The sequence below is a fragment of the Pseudopodoces humilis genome, chromosome 7 (assembly GCF_049639895.1).
Source record: "Pseudopodoces humilis isolate 2021_Gansu_Grassland_sample_001 chromosome 7, ASM4963989v1, whole genome shotgun sequence".
Taxonomy (NCBI): domain Eukaryota; kingdom Metazoa; phylum Chordata; class Aves; order Passeriformes; family Paridae; genus Pseudopodoces; species Pseudopodoces humilis.
The window spans coordinates 36621693-36639240 of record NC_142206.1 but is presented as its reverse complement, the minus strand read 5'-3'; the positions used below and the strand labels follow the sequence as shown (position 1 = coordinate 36639240).

Sequence of the window (17548 nt, the reverse complement as noted above, 5' to 3'; positions counted from 1 at the left end):
CCTATCAGAGAAACAGTTGGTTGCGAATCACTAAATGATACCAAAGCACAGGAAGAGCAGCGCTTGCTTGGTAGTTTTTTCACGAAAAAAATAACCCCTGGCACTCTTACAGAGTTTTTTTGGGCATGACTCAGCTCTAGTAAGGACATTAAAGCAATTAGCAAACAGAAATGAAAACATGCTCCTGCAGAAGCAAACAAAAGCTGGCCCGTGCTGCATGCAGAGCGAATTCTGCCTTTCATGCACTGAGTGTGCAATTAGCAGCCATTAGGAACCTGCTGACCTGGTTTTTGTTACCATGTGCTTGACTCTCTCTGAGTGGCTCTCCAGCATTACAGCTAATGCCTCCTTAACCCTAGAAGCTCTTAAAGTCAAGTCCTTTACATTCTTTCCTTCCTGCCAGAAGGAAAGTTGCAACACTTCAATTAAGAACACGCGGAGAAATTTAAAAATATATCGTTCTTTTCATAGTCTTAAAAAAAAAAAGATTCCAAAAAATTCGTCAAAAGTAATAAAATCCACCGTGGATACTAATTAGCAAGGTCTGGTTTAAAAAGCTTTAAAAAGCTCACAAACGCTTGAAAGGAGAAACTCGCAGCTAGAAACGACCGAATTCCAACAGTAGGACACAGATTTCTTTAAATTGATTCTTGGCAGAATAAAAAGGCACCATCATCCAGCTATGCTGCGAGGAAGGAACAGCGGAAAGGCTCTCCAAGAAGACTGGCATCGAAGGAGTGCGGGCACACTTGAGCTCCTGAAATCCCGGGAGAAGCCGGGAGCTCCGCGCCCGCCGCGTCCCGCCCGCAGCGCCCCCGCACTCCCCCGGCTCTGCCCCGGCCCCGGCTCTGCCCGAGCCCCGGCTGCCGGCAGAAAGCAGAATATAAAATATTTACATTTTAAATGACTGGTTTAAATGCTGGCCTTACATTTTGTTCTATTTCTGGAGTATTTTGTTTTTCCAGATTTTGTGAGATAAAAATTTTACAAATAGTGAATTGTAAACCACTACAATGAGTGTTAGAACACGTATCAAAACTGGATAAATTTGTTTACAGGTGGTCTTTATACCTTGCAAAAATAAATCTTGAATGAGGTAAAGAAGGGACTTTTTTCCTTCTAAGTATGACTTTATTGCTACCAAAATTTTTCTATAAAACTTAAAAGCTATGCTCAATCTCATTTTCTGCATCATAAAAGTCCTGGTAGCATCAATGACAGTTTTTGGTGGGAAAACAATACTAAATCACATTCCAGCTTTTTTTTAAGCCAAGCCTTTTCTGTACCCAGAAAAGTTATACAAACCAGCTGATTTTAAATTTACAGGTAAGCTGTTGAAAATGCAGTGTCAAATATCCCGATCAATAAAAAGTTCATCTTTAAACATTTTCAGGGCATAACCTTATTTTCATTGTCACAATCAGACTGAGACTTATTATAACATTATTTCTAAAAATACTCCTCCAGTTATTTATTTCTGACACTTCAAAAGCTTTCAGTCTGCTGAAGGGCACATTTAAGAGCCATACAACGCAGCTACCAGCTTGCATTCCTTCTGGTGGGAAAAAAAAATAGATGAATCGAGCATATTTTTTTGGCTTGTGTTAATTCTTTATATACAGTCTTACATTGTCATGGCTACTTGTATAAAAGGTGAGAGATCCTGTGTAAGCACATGCACACATATGCTTTCTATCTTCATCTTTAGTAAGTGCATTATGCCTAACAGATGGCTGATTACCTTCCACTAATCACAGAGACAATCTCACTTTCCCCTGCTTTTCCACTCAGTCAGATGCTAACACTCTTATGCAAAACATAGAATGTCTGTGTCAACCATAATTCAGTTTATCAATAACCACCAGCCTTGAAAGGCTCCTTGCACTCGTTCTGCTCCCCACATCTCCCTTGTTTATAAAGCACAGGCCACATTTGCTCTGCCAGCTATCAGATCACCCACGTTTTCCTCCTATGGCAGCTACCTCCTGTCACACAAACAATCATTAAGCATTTTAAGCCATACAGTAGTCCAGTCATTGATCAGTGGTGCAGACACTGGGTCCAATGAATGTTAATGAGCTCTAATTTCCCTCACTGTCACATATTGTTAAAATCAGCCATAATCACTATACAGCCACCTGTCTGTCAAGTAAATAATTTATTTCAATCTCAAAAATGCCACAAAAAAAACTCCAAAGAAACTCCATCACTAAATAATTTTGTCTGCTTGCTGACTTTGAAATCTAATGATGTAAATTTTATCATCAGATTTAACAAGCTGATTGATGTTGAATTTTCTTGAATAGATACAGTGAAAATGAATGTCTCACAGACAAGTTATATTGTAATGTCTTTTCCATTTCAGTAGTCTCAGGAATTCTCTGCCAAGTTATAGGGCTCATTATACTTTTCCTTGAAAATCTAATTAACTGTACCAACTACAAAGATAAACAATGTCAGTGCACAAAACCCCTGAAATATATCATGTCAGTTATATATAGAGCAAATTGAATTTAATATCACAGCAAGCCTATCCATGCTACACTGATCCTGTTGCTGATTTCCTGTATGATTTAAGAAATAAAACTATTTCAAAAAGCTTTGAAAGAACTGAATTCTAATGAACCCAATTTAGGTTTTTCTTTTCATATCATTCCTCATGAATGTGTTTCAAAAAGACTTCCTTTGCAATTATCTTATTATATTTCAAATTCTGAACAAATTGGACAATTTTTCATTTAGGACTGATTGGCCTCCTATTTCATAAGTGAGATTCTTAGAAAGTATATCTGATAGGGAGCAGGATGATACCTCAGTTCCTTCAGGATATAGACCAAAGAGGCTTGTACATTAATTCCAGTATTAAACCTGAACACTAACGTGAATCGTGATTACAATTTTTAATGTGACTGATTTAAAGTCCATTAAAAAGTCTCTCCCCAAGGCTTTAATGGCAGCCAAGCCAGACCATCAGTTTTTAACTGTGGAAATCCAACCATGAACGTTCAGGTTCCTGATTATGTGATAAATCAGAATTTAAGACACCTCAATGACCCAACATAATCTTTGTTATCTATGGTTTCTTTTTCTAATACAAGGTGAAGGAAAATGTGGAAATTAAAAGGCAAGTGTTCAGCCAGAAACTGGAAATTATTGCAGCAAATCAGGGAAAGTGGAAATTCTGCTGGAGGATTCAGCAAAGGATCTGTCTGAAACTGGTGTCCTAGCAGGAGAGATTATGAAACAAATCAACAGTCCATGAGGTCTAAGCATTATATACCCAGGAAATCTCCGAGAAGCCACAGGTGAAACGGGCAAATTCCTGGTTGTGGTGTGCATGATCTTCCATTTGGAACTTCTTCAGTTCTTAGGATATCAGATTGTAAAGAAAGGTTCTACAGATCCTTTCACATGATTTTTATGCCATGAAAATGTGCAGAAACTGTAGCAGAAAAACACCATTTTTTAGAGGAAGACCTCCCCCCCTCCCCACACACACTGCATCTTGGAAGCTCACTACTGGTGTTTTCCAGCAAAATGCTTTTGACAAGATCCAATGCCAAAGGCTAAATGAGTCTAAAAAGCCATGGTATAAGAAGGAAGGTCCTTGAATGGACAAATAATGGAAACAGTAAACAACAGAATGAAGAACAAATGCAGATCACAAGCAGGGCTTGACAGAAACCTCTGCTAAGCACTATACTTCTCAATAAACTGATCAATGACCTGAAAAATGGCTGAAAAATCAAGCAGAAAAGGTTTGTAGAAGGTATTGAAATACTTAGGACAAGTATAAACTCTGAGTAAATGAGAGACGTCACAAAGCAAAAAAATTGAGCCATAACATATCAGATTAAACTTAATATAGACAAATATTATGTATGTGAAAAAAAAAGCCACCATCCAACCACAAAGAAAGTGAAGTCTTGCCTGAAGCAGTGCATTAAATTTATATACTCCTAGCTCATATAATTTTATGTTCTCACTAATAAAAAAGCAGGGAGACTGGCTGGAAATGATTCCATTGGAGAACTGCTATGAGGTACTGCAGAAAAAAAAATCTACACTACAACATATACAGACATTGAAAACAATTGTATAGTGCCAGACTTGTACAGAGGAATGTATTCAGAGTCAAACATATTGTGATGGGCAGCTGCGTTTCCTGGTTGTTTCTAACTCAGTACAGGTTTGCCCTGCAGTGAGCAACAGTGTCTGGGAGATGATGAGGTACAAAGAGATTAGTATTAAAATGGACAAAGACAAACTAGCTGTTTCATTTTATCTCATCATTACTTTACCGTCCTTTATCACCTCTACACCATTTTAGGCTTTTGTTGTCCTAATTTTCACCCCAGAAAGCCAGCAATACATTGTGGCAACTTTTATACAGTGATCTTTCAGCACACATGTGAGTGGTTTTTTGTTGGGTTTTTTTGTTTTGTGTTTTCTGGAGAGGTTTTTTGTGCATTTGGGCAGGTTGTTTTAGCTTTCCTGGATAAAGCCATTTTTGTCATTCTAGTGTCTAAGAGCGAGCAAAAAATTTGCAAACAAAATATTTTTTCCCTTCAGCTACAAAAGTCAGATGGTGAAGGATGCATAATAACTATTCTAGCAAGAAGATGGTGTCTTGTTCCAAAATTTCTTCACAGAGATAGCATGAAACATCTTTTAAATTGGAAGATAAAAAAATCAAGATTAGGCTTGGCTGAATACTAATCTGGATTGAAAATGGTCTTTCAGTATAGACAGAGGCAGTGAGATATAAGTGAGAACATTCTGAGCTGTTTCTCCTATCACAGCAGAATGAAAGAAACTGGTGCAACTCCTAGCTCAAAGTTAGGGAAAATAAAAATAATGTTTCACTTTGATTTCACACTCTAGTTTCATTGCGAATAAATGCTAATCACTTAGGAGAAATCTTAACATTTTTTCTGGGAGAATTTTCCAGGGGCTAAATAAGCTTATCCCTTTATATTATGGAAACTGATTATAAGAAAATTAATTACATGTATCAAGAAGCAATATGACCTCATAATAGATCAGATAAGAAGAACTTTCTTACATGTGTTGTTCAAAGTATGTCAGTCACAGCTGGTGTCTCACTGCCTTGCAAGTCTAACATCTTTCTCTAGCAGAAAGACCATTTCAGCTTCTTCCTTAAATATGTTTACAGGTACTGCAATACTGGATGTTCTGTCAATCAGTACAAATTTTATTAAAAAAAACAAACCCAAACCAACAACATCCTACCTGCAGAATTCTTCAGGGCACAATATTAGTGTGTCAGACCCAACAGTACAACTTGAGGCATTTAAATTGCCCCAGCCCCAATCCCAAGGATACAATAGATCAAAATAGCCACAAGGCATGCCATTATTTCTGAAACTAGTTTTGTTACACTAAATCTTAACTTTTATGTATTAAAGGTAGACTTCTGAAGAAACTGCTAGATTTTGGAATGATGCACAGTGCAGCTGCTGAGACCAGAGAGCCCTTATGAAAATCAGTATTCTGTGTTATATGAGTCACAACAGCCTTTGACTAGCTGGCCCTGTAAATTCTCACTGTCATGTAAAGTTTAACTATAAGCAATTTAGCTGCTGAGTATAATATTTTCTCAGGTCTTCTTCAGAAGAACACCAAAGCAGTTGCTTTTTTCTTAATTTCAGGATTCACAGAAATAGACTGAGTTCTTTGGACCACAAGCTGGTTTTTTGTACTGAGTCATGCTCATGAAAGGTTCTGCTGTACTGTTTTGGTTTATGGCAGTGACTCATGTCAGTAATACACTATCAAATGTGTGCATGCCATTGTTTCAGACATTCAGCTACCACAGTAGTAGTGCATTGTAAAATGGTTTCTTTATTTTGGGGATGAATTTTTAATATACATTAAAATAAGATACTTGCTGTACTACAAGGATGAGCCATGGCTTCAGTAACTATTCTGCAAATTCTTTTCTCCTCATGATGTGGATAAAATCCTGCCACTTCATGCTGATTTACTGGTCACCTAAAAATAGATATCCAGTCCTGTTGTGTAATCAGTCGATTGACGCCAACACATAAAATTAAGGCACAAAAGTTTCTACCCTTTTAAGTAATTCTCATCTATTACACTGCTTTCTTTTGCCATAAACTTGATCAGGTACACCAAAGTTAAGTTAGAAAAGGAGTAAAAACTTTAATGGTTCTGAAAATTCATGGTTCAAAATTATTTATTCAAAACCTTAACTAGTTAAAAGATGTTAACATAATGTTTATAATATTAGTATTTGAGAAGTAACAGTAGCTCTGTAAAAATCTTAGATATTATACATGCTCCAGAGACAAATGGAAGGAAGGAAGGAAGGAAGGAAGGAAGGAAGGAAGGAAGGAAGGAAGGAAGGAAGGAAGGAAAGGAAGGAAGGAAGGAAGGAAGGAAGGAAGGAAGGAAGGAAGGAAGGAAGGAAGGAAGGAAGGAAGGAAGGAAGGAAGGAAGGAAGGAAGGAAGGAAGGAAGGAAGGAAGGAAGGAAGGAAGGAAGGAAGGAAGGAAGGAAGGAAGGAAGGAAGGAAGGAAGGAAGGAAGGAAGGAAAGGAAGGAAGGAAGGAAGGAAGGAAGGAAGGAAGGAAGGAAGGAAGGAAGGAAGGAAGGAAGGAAGGAAGGAAGGAAGGAAGGAAGGAAGGAAGGAAGGAAGGAAGGAAGGAAGGAAGGAAGGAAGGAAGGAAGGAAGGAAGGAAGGAAGGAAGGAAGGAAGGAAGGAAGGAAGGAAGGAAGGAAGGAAGGAAGGAAGGAAGGAAGGAAGGAAGGAAGGAAGGAAGGAAGGAAGGAAGGAAGGAAGGAAGGAAGGAAGGAAGGAAGGAAGGAAGGAAGGAAGGAAGGAAGGAAGGAAGGAAGGAAGGAAGGAAGGAAGGAAGGAAGGAAGGAAGGAAGGAAGGAAGGAAGGAAGGAAGGAAGGAAGGAAGGAAGGAAGGAAGGAAGGAAGGAAGGAAGGAAGGAAGGAAGGAAGGAAGGAAGGAAGGAAGGAAGGAAGGAAGGAAGGAAGGAAGGAAGGAAGGAAGGAAGGAAGGAAGGAAGGAAGGAAGGAAGGAAGGAAGGAAGGAAGGAAGGAAGGAAGGAAGGAAGGAAGGAAGGAAGGAAGGAAGGAAGGAAGGAAGGAAGGAAGGAAGGAAGGAAGGAAGGAAGGAAGGAAGGAAGGAAGGAAGGAAGGAAGGAAGGAAGGAAGGAAGGAAGGAAGGAAGGAAGGAAGGAAGGAAGGAAGGAAGGAAGGAAGGAAGGAAGGAAGGAAGGAAGGAAGGAAGGAAGGAAGGAAGGAAGGAAGGAAGGAAGGAAGGAAGGAAGGAAGGAAGGAAGGAAGGAAGGAAGGAAGGAAGGAAGGAAGGAAGGAAGGAAGGAAGGAAGGAAGGAAGGAAGGAAGGAAGGAAGGAAGGAAGGAAGGAAGGAAGGAAGGAAGGAAGGAAGGAAGGAAGGAAGGAAGGAAGGAAGGAAGGAAGGAAGGAAGGAAGGAAGGAAGGAAGGAAGGAAGGAAGGAAGGAAGGAAGGAAGGAAGGAAGGAAGGAAGGAAGGAAGGAAGGAAGGAAGGAAGGAAGGAAGGAAGGAAGGAAGGAAGGAAGGAAGGAAGGAAGGAAGGAAGGAAGGAAGGAAGGAAGGAAGGAAGGAAGGAAGGAAGGAAGGAAGGAAGGAAGGAAGGAAGGAAGGAAGGAAGGAAGGAAGGAAGGAAGGAAGGAAGGAAGGAAGGAAGGAAGGAAGGAAGGAAGGAAGGAAGGAAGGAAGGAAGGAAGGAAGGAAGGAAGGAAGGAAGGAAGGAAGGAAGGAAGGAAGGAAGGAAGGAAGGAAGGAAGGAAGGAAGGAAGGAAGGAAGGAAGGAAGGAAGGAAGGAAGGAAGGAAGGAAGGAAGGAAGGAAGGAAGGAAGGAAGGAAGGAAGGAAGGAAGGAAGGAAGGAAGGAAGGAAGGAAGGAAGGAAGGAAGGAAGGAAGGAAGGAAGGAAGGAAGGAAGGAAGGAAGGAAGGAAGGAAGGAAGGAAGGAAGGAAGGAAGGAAGGAAGGAAGGAAGGAAGGAAGGAAGGAAGGAAGGAAGGAAGGAAGGAAGGAAGGAAGGAAGGAAGGAAGGAAGGAAGGAAGGAAGGAAGGAAGGAAGGAAGGAAGGAAGGAAGGCCCATTATGCCCTTTATGTAGGTAGATATCAATATTTAAACTATTTATAGTGTTAAGGGCAAGCCCAAACCCTTGCAGTCTGACTGCACCCATGAAAATAAAAAAGGTACTTCTGGTAAGGTTTTTTTCCAATCTGGGTAGATATTGTCTTGAAGATCCTATAGAAGTGACTGAAATATTTCATAGGAAAACTATAGATTCTCACACAAGATTCTTCCAAGGAAGTTCAGTTATAGAAGAACACATGTATCTTTGAAGGATTGGGGATAAAGGAACACAACCTGGTTTTGATGTGACTTTTTTATTCCACAAGCTAAGCGTTTCACCAATGCTGTGAAAAGAAGCAGGCGAAGCGAAAATCCAAGGAGTATAGACTGGAGGAAAACAGAAATGAAAGATCAGCAGGAGCTACAAGAAAACAAGCTTAAATATGCGTACAAGACAAACAGATGCTAGGAAACAGATTGAAAAAGCCAGTAATCAGAGTAATAGGAAATTGAATTTTAAATACATCTTAAATACATGGGGGGGGAGGGGGGGGGTGGAATATGCATGCAGGAATTAGAGGGGATTTATTATTATTCTGTCTGTTCTAGAAAGAAAAAAGTTTCTGGCAGGTTAAGAACTAAGACCACTGCTGACCTAGCATGAACTAGTGTATCACTGCTCTGCACTTACTCCACAAGTTCATGTCTATCAACTTTAGAGTTTGTATCCCCCTGAGCACATTTGGGCGTGGCACTATAGTGGTATGCCAAGGCATACTGACATATTATTGGAGACCCTTTGCCCCCGTGAGCTGAAGAGATTGAGTGTATCTGAAATTGCAGACAACAACAACAGAATGATTGAAGGAAGACACTGGAGAAGAACAATTCTACTGGAAAAAATCAGCAATGAATGGAATGAAAGCTTAGGAAAATACATTCAGTGTCATGCCTGATGGTACTCTCTTCTTATTCAGCACCCACATGACAAAATGTCCAGACTTCAGAGCAAAGCACTAAGAACAAAATATAATCAAACAAGAAATGGATAGGCAGGTGTTTTCACACACATACTTCCAGTGGTCTATTGACATATTTCCTACCGTGAACAATTCATCCTTGTTATAGCAAAGGAAAACTCTCAGCCATTTGCCATTGCTCATGAAAAGCAACATGTTCATGCCTTCTGCCAATCAGAACTTCATTGGAAGAAAAATATTCCTCTTTTAGTCATGCAAGACATACTTCTCAAAGTCCCACGTGACCAAGTAGTAAGGTAATCCCCAAACTCCAAACTGGTATGAGTAAAAATTTTGGTTTAAACAAGAACTATACCTGCAATTACAAATTTTTAAGAAGGATAGAACTCTTTACTTCATAAAGGCAAGCACAGGAGGGAAAAGTCAGTACTATACAGCACAATCTATAAAATTATAAGGTTGCTTTCATTGTTTGCACAGTGTCTTGGTATCACAGGAGGCACCTGCCTCTATTCTAAGGCTTTATGGGGTGGACTAGATGATATTATGACTGTACTTAAGAAATGACACAAGAACTCAAGAAAATACGGCTTGAAGCATCAATTCTGTCTGCATGAGGGGAAGGGAAGTGAAGGGAAGTGAAGGGAAGGGTATAGATTTAAAGCTCAGAGTTTCACTACAGGGACTCTGATAGGAATTCTACTTACTCTGGAAAACATTTTTACTTATATGTGAGAATAAGCAGGTTTGGATATTTCTGATTCAGATCCTTGAATCCCTGTAACTCAGAAAGCATTGCCTTTGTTTTCTGCCTCATTATGACTGAGCTACACAATGTCCTTCTGCACAATGAGAATGTACAGACAGCTATGGTTGTTCATTTTGGTTCATTATTTTTTTTCTCCTGATATAAAAGTACACATAGCATCATGCTCTGAGGCTTCTCTGAATACTTTCAAGCACAGAAGATTCCCCTAGAAATGTGACTGGGGATTTATATTAAATTTTCCAAGACCAGAAATAATTATAGTAGGCAAATAGGATCTTAAGATACCACTTCATGAGAGTAGCTTGAGAATGATGGATCTTACCCCGTCTGCTGCCACCAGCAGGTGATGTTTGCACCAGCACATTTTATGAAAGAAAGAACTGCAAACTCCCCCTTGTCCACATATATATGGTGCATACTTTTAGTCAATCTGTACAAATCACATAATTTTCATATTATTTTCAAAATTGTACAGAACAAGTTAATAATATGAATCGATTAACAGATGCCATAAAACAGACCACAGGAGGTCCATTAATTTGCTATGCAAATTACATTTTAGATCTACCACCTAAAAATCCAGTAGGATCTACACTCTTTCTGAAAAACTGAAATAATTGTATGAAATGGTAGTTTTGTTAGGTTAAATTTCAAGTCAGTATATATATATAATTGTATATATATATAATTTTATATATATATATATATATGTAATTACTCCTCTTTCCAGTTCAGCAACTTTTCCATCTTACTACCAATTATGTGCAAAGTGCATGAAAAAGGAAGATTACAAATGGGAAGAACGATGAAAAAGCCACTTATCCAGAAGTAACAGCAATTCCTGTCCATGTTATTATCCACAGTTTTATTCTGTATTTTCTTGTTCTGTTTGACCTTCAAATTTTGCACATAAAAAAAAAGTCCATTATGATGGAATAGTACCTAGTTCTAAAAATATATTTTTATCACTTTTTTGAGCATACTGCTACAAGTCAATCATATGTCTTCAGTTTATGGAGTATTTTTTAAATTATAATTTTTACTCAGGGAAAGCAAGTTAAATAGGCAACATTTGTTCAGACACCTGTGTAAACACAGAGTTGTGAACTGTATGCATGTGTGATATTTTATTCTTCCAGAAAAAAAATTATTGTGGGAAAATGCTAAAAAGTAGAAAAATAAGGCACAGCCATTTTAGAACGGTATGCATGGTACGAGCAGATATATGGTAATGATTGATATCTTGGATGCAATTTCAATAATAATATTTTAAACATGAAATGATTGAATTTATAGTAAGTCATGTAGTTCTCTATGTGATTTCCTAACTTTAAATAGTAAATTCTGTAATGAAAACACTATGCATCGGTTTTTGCTCTATGTAGCTTTTAGTCTGGAAATTGGGATTGAAATTCCATGAGATTTCCTCTCACCAGATGTCACTGCTTTTTAGGTTTGAAATGTTCACAAAATAGAATTTCTTCCATGACACTTATTTGTTCTTGAGCTAAACCAAGGAATTTGGAGGCACATAAAAGGCTTAAAACCCACTGAAAAGTTCAAAACATGTTAAACTGTTTTCTCAAGGCTGTTCTGAAATGCATCTTGGAGAGTTTCAATTTACTTACTTGCTGTTGCCAACCTATGGTGCATGCAGCTGGGATGACTACAGTAACCAAGCAAACACGGGTTTTCAGCTTAAGTTAAAATACTGACTTTTTGCCTGAAAACTCTGATTTTTGTTCAGAGAGATAGAAAAACGAACATGATTTTATAGAACCTACATTTCCTGAAATTTCAGGATAACCACTTGTGAACGCTCACACCACAATTCCAACAACTGCATTAAAAGAAGTTTACAAAAAGTAGAATTAAACTGGAACAACTCAGCAAGCTTCACTCAAAACACCCCATAAAGTTCTGTTTAAGGTGCTTTCTTTCACAGAGAGTGCCAGTTCCTAAAAGTAGCAGGAATTAGAGGTCTTGCTTTAAGATATCTGCAACCATTTGTGAATGCATGAGGAACTATTCCACCACTTTTTCTTTCCAAATACAAAGAGGTGGTTTTATCCAGGCATGAGACTTCACATTTAGCAAATGTGATTTATTTTTGTGTGGCAAGTAGTCAAGTATTCAGTAAATTGTTCAGTTGCACAGAAAATAGAGAAAAAACAATATTCTGCTTGCTTGTTCTTCATATGGAACCTGGGACTGGAGGAAAACCATCACAGAATTCTGAATTGTACAGCATGTGCGACTATTCTAATTAGGACAAAATAAAAGACACATGTCTGTCCTTTCAGCTTTATAAAATCAGGAATAGGTCTTCAGGAACCTAATTTAGCAGGTAAAAAATGCAATATATGTCCAAATTTAATTCTGAAAGAATGTGTTTTGTTAAAAATTTTTAATGACACATTCTCTGCTCTATTTAAGCATCTGTTAAATTCCAATTTACATGTGTGTCCCCTAAACCAGGACAATGTGTAATTCTACTTTCATGACATACACACATGTGATTCCTAAGTTGAAATTAGCTCTGACCAGCCATAGAGCATATGAAATGGCAAAAAGTCTCAGAATTAATGGCCTCATCTTTTCTTCTGCTGAAATATCTACTTTCTTCAAAATTAACAGTACAGAGGTGCACTTTCACTTATTCAAGGACATATAGTTTATAAATTATTACATCAATACCTATTCCTATATCTCTTTCATGCCAGTGGGTCACTTCAGTGCATTGCAGGTATAGTAAAAGTCTGTAGAAACAGACTTAGTTGAAACCAAAGCAGTAAAGAAAATGATGTTATTAAACACAATTGGATTTGCACATTTCAGTCATCCCATCATTTAACCATGGAGAGTGGAATTTCTTTGGATCTACTTTTTTTCTTTCTTTTCTCCTGGACATCTACACTTCTGAGAAATAAAGAGTAATAACTAGTAATATTACTCAAAAACACACCATAACTACATTTCAACAAATCCAGAGGAGGCCACAAGATGATCAGAGGGATGAAGAACCTCTCCTGTGAGGAAAGGTTGAGAGAATTTGGGTTGTTCAGCTGGGAGAAAAGAAGGCATCAGTGTGACCTAAGTGCAGCCTTCCAGTACCTGAGGGGAGCTACAAAATGCAGAGGGAGTTTTTACAAGGCCGTGTAGTGATACAAAAGGGAATAGCTTCAAACTGAAAGGGAACATGTTAATATGGATATTAGGAAGAAATTCTTTACTGTCAGGGGGCTGAGGCACTGGAACAGAGTGCCTCTGAGCCCAGAGAAGCTGTGGTTGTCCCATTCTTGGAGGTGTTCAGTGCCAGGTTGGGTGAGGCTCTGATCTAGTCGGAGTCCCTGTCCATGGGCTGGAACTGGATGACCTATAGCTGTGTCTTCTAACTCAGGCTACTCTATGATTATATAATTCTTTTTAAGTCTATTTTGATAAAAATGGCTTCAAGTTGTTTAGGACCATGTTTCCTTCAAGCAGAAAAAAACCAACACGTCCAAACATTGGTTAGCTGCTTGAGCAAAGTAGTAAGGAAACAAACTGCAAAAATAAGTTAAAAAAAAACCAAACAAAACAGTGGTCTAGCTCATAAACTCAGAAAAGATTGTGATGAGCTTCAGTTATTCTAGAGCCTAGTGACTGAATTGAAGGACTGGGATATTCTAGGTGTCAGAAAGTTATCAGGGGAAACAGTGGAAAATGCTAGAAATGTCTGTGTTCCCAGCAGCTGTGGAATTACATGCTATTTACAGAGCCGGCTACAAACGATGGCATTTTTTCTAGAAAAAAATCTTGAAATCTGTGAAAAGTTAAGAGGGAGGGAGGGAAGGAGGGAGGGATGAACAGTTTGCTGGGAAGATAATTTCCTCTGCATTTGCCAACACAGTTGACATGGATATTTTCTGCATCACTCCTCTAACCCCTAACTACACCCCTTGAATGTTTTAAACAGAAACAGATGCTTCTGTCTTAAAGTTATTTTGCAAAGCAAAAGGGAAACAGAACCATGGACGAGTTTATCTGTTGGTCTTTTATGTTGAGAAGAATTGATTTTGCAAGGATTACAAATACTTCTTTGTGAAATGAAAATTATGATAGCTTAAAAACTACTCTGACCTTAGAACAGTAATTTATATAGGATAATGTAATAAGATTATTGTCCTTCCCAAGCTTGTTCTTCCATTCACTGATGAACACTGCCAGGAGGAACAAAATCATGTTATGAGATGGAATATATCATAGGATGATAGCTATAAGGAAAATATTTTCCTGCTCCAGTGCTGTCATTCATGCTCTCTGTCATGTAGACGAGCAATCCATGTCAGACACCTTCTCTCTACTGCTCATTCTGCATTTGTTGAATAAGTAAATCACCTCTGTTTCCATTCTTTGATGAGCAAATTCCTCAGGCCGATAACCCTTTTCAGTATACACCAGAGGCAGCCAAAAAGACAAATTGATATCTGGGAATTTGAGGCATTAAAGGTTTTAAAGAATAACTTACAATGAAGGGAAGAGAAAACTGGACATACAAGTCTTACACAGCACAGAGGCCTTTTTCAAGTTTATTGCATGCAAATTTAGGTGTTTTCTTTTCTGTAGTCCCAAGAAAGTACCAGAACTGCAAAATCATTTCTAGATTTGCTTGATACTGTAATTCATACATGGTTGTTGCTCTGTCGTTTTCAGCCATTCCATGATCCTTGCATGTTTATCTTTCTTTGTTCCTTTGAAGACCACAAGTGATAACATTATGATCTCCTCCTTGAGAGAAGATCATACTTGATACTATAATGCAGGTAAATAATGATATCACATGCTTGTTTGTTTAATGTCCCTTTATACAGACCACAAAAATGTACATAATTAAAAAATCCTTATAGTCTGCTATTCAGTAAGTCTGCAATACAAAATGATTCTAAGCAGTTGCTTACTAACTAAAGGGTAGGTCTGTAAGAGTAAGACAATAACTGGGAAAAAAGTTCAGTCATGGAAGCATGAAAAAAAGTAAAAACACAAGTGGGTTTCAGAAGCAGCCCTAATATTCACTTCAAAAGGAGGTTTTTCTTTGGTAGACTTTTCATAGTCACATACATAGTTTAAACTTTGTTTGTAATTATTTTGAAAATTCTCCATGTGATTTCATGCAAGCTTGGACAACAGAGACATCTGCAATTTGATTAGACTGCAGTCTCATTAAACATCTATGACTAAACAGCTTTCTACCCCTTCTCTTGTCATACTCCTTTCTAATTGAATTAACTTCTCATTCTTAAAATTAGGTTAGGTTCTTTTAAACTCATCTACAAAACAATCTCATACCCAGTAATTCTTAAGTGGCAGACATTTTCCCTACCAGTATCTACCCACTAGCTATGGGAGAACTCAACCTATTTGTTCAAACACCATCACCCAGGTGATACCTTTTAGTATCTAGGGTATTAGCTACAACAGAGGAGCTACAGGAGAGCTGATCTTCAAGCCATAGGCCAGGCATAATACTCTAGGAGGGTGCAAATCTGGTCTTGGTGACAGTCCCACTCCAGAAGACCTTTCCAGTCTGTGTTAGAAATATATTTCTCTTCTCACACCAAGTATGAACTGCACATACGCCAGCATCAAGACGTTCAAGGCAGAAGCATTCTGCCTGCTCATTCATGAGATAACATTAACTGAATGCAGCTGAATAGTTACCCTACAACTTACTACTTCATGAGTAAGAAACTGTCATCCCATACATCAAAAAGTAGTTCTAAATGCCAAGACATGCAGTTCTTTTTGAGTGAATATTCTCTCGGAATATTCTGAAATCTGGAAAAAATTTACTCAGATGCACCACTATGTAACAGAAACATAGAGATGAAATAGAAATATATAATGAACCAGTAAAATGTTTTCAGTGTGTAAAAGTATCTGCATGAACAGTAACTGCGTTATGAACTTCACCTAAATTTCATTTTTTTAAGTATAAATAGATATTCACAATGAGGACAATATAAAAGTGGTATAGCAAAAGGTGAACTCTGGCATTTGCTGTTGCTCTTTGTGGGAGTTGGAATGCATGTTTTGTTTCAAACATCTTTGTTTTTTGAAAGCATCCTTTTGGATTAACATAGCATGCTGGTAATTGGCATGCTCTTCTGTAACACTAATGACCCTGTTTTATCTTGTTACCAGTTTTAGTCAGAATTAGAAGCAGCTTCTTGCCTAACAGAGAACAGAGAAAGAGGACAGTATTGGACATTAATTTAAAAAGTTAATTGAAAGAGTAACTCTTCAGAGTAGCACACAGTGACAGACTTTGCTACCCCTCTGCTGCCCTTAATCGTTGGTTGAAAATAATCTTTTCATCTTTAACAGACACGACTGAACTGGGCCTGGAGGCAGGAAATGCACTTCTCCAGTGAGGAAAGAAGAAACAAGTTAAAACACTGCAAGTTATCCACTTTCTGAGCTGATTGCTTCTCTTCAGGCACACAGGCAGGGATTCCTGTGGCAGGAGTAAGGGCCTGCTAACCCCAGAGTCATGTTTACAGCGAGGACAGTCAAACACTAATAAATCGTGAAGTATTCTTTCAGTAGAAATAAAGCACACACTGAAAGGAACAAAGATGTGGCTTGCTAGCTAAGGGATCGTGGGAAGAAGCTTTTGATGGGGAATCAAACAAGGCTGTTTTGAGTGAGATCCCACAGGGATTAGCAAGGCCCAATGCTATTTGACATTTACACCAGTGATCTGGAGGCAAATATTAAAACACTGCTCGTGATTCTAGCAGATAGACAGACTGGTGGGAAGTTGAAGAATGAGCAAGAAGCCCCTCTCCTTTTCAGAGGAGTCCCACTGGTGGCTAAGATAACGCTTTTTTGAAAACTAGAACAATAAATAAAATGTATTTTAATCTAAATAAGTGCAGAGCTGAACACCAATGATCAAGGAATGCAATCAATACCTAACATTTGGGAGAATCCTGGGAACAGTAGGAAAAAACTAGCACTGCCTCTGCATATGAGCAATAGTGAGAGTGGAATGTTGTGTGGAGGTGTGGGATACACATTCTATAAAAAAAACAAGTTGAAAAACTGGAATGTGTGGCAAAAGTGATTGAAATAAAAAGACAGATGTTTAAAAACAGAGAAAAACTCATGTGCAAAGGCTGAAGTCAGACAGGTTCAAATTATGAAAGTCTCAAGCAATAAGGTACAATCAATCATGATAATCACGTTACTGAGAAAAAAAAAAAAAGAGTGGATTCTATGCCTGTTGCTCATCAAGAAAGAAAGATAGCAGTAAGCCAAATGAAAGTTACTTGGCCCAAACATATACAAAAATTCAACAATTTTAAAAGTGAGAGATTGTTCAGGAAATTAAAATGTCAGAAAGGTTGCTGGAACATAAATAAGGATTTCTGCAGTCAGAATTCAGATCCTTGGGCCATACTACATTTCACAACACTACAGTAAAGAATGCTGAATGACCAGAAAAACAAGAGTCTGACTCTTCTGATCGTCCTGTAAAGAATTTGTGGTCTATTGTCATTACTGTTGTGAATATCTAACTCTATTTTACTGCTATAACCTCTCTTCTACTATCAAAAGAAGAGATTCATTAGTAAAAACATGCTGTTTTGTCAATAACAAATTTTACCATCTGTTTGAATTTCTAATAAAT

At 38.1% G+C, this 17548-nt stretch overlaps 1 protein-coding gene across 5 annotated transcripts in view; it reads right to left on the bottom strand.

Annotated features, from left to right (window-relative positions):
• The window catches only part of AKAP6 (A-kinase anchoring protein 6), a 259455-nt gene that overhangs the window by 212040 nt on the left and 29867 nt on the right, over positions 1-17548 (bottom strand). For 3 of the 5 annotated variants that reach the window (XM_088057686.1, XM_088057690.1, XM_014249998.2), the window contains exon 1: positions 284-736. The exons of 1 other annotated variant lie outside the window; for it this stretch is intronic. The gene's annotated coding sequence lies outside the window, so the exon portion shown is untranslated. Of the gene's footprint in view, positions 1-110; positions 251-283; positions 737-17548 lie in introns of those variants that run through there. One more of the 5 variants, XM_088057687.1, reaches the window with a different exon arrangement.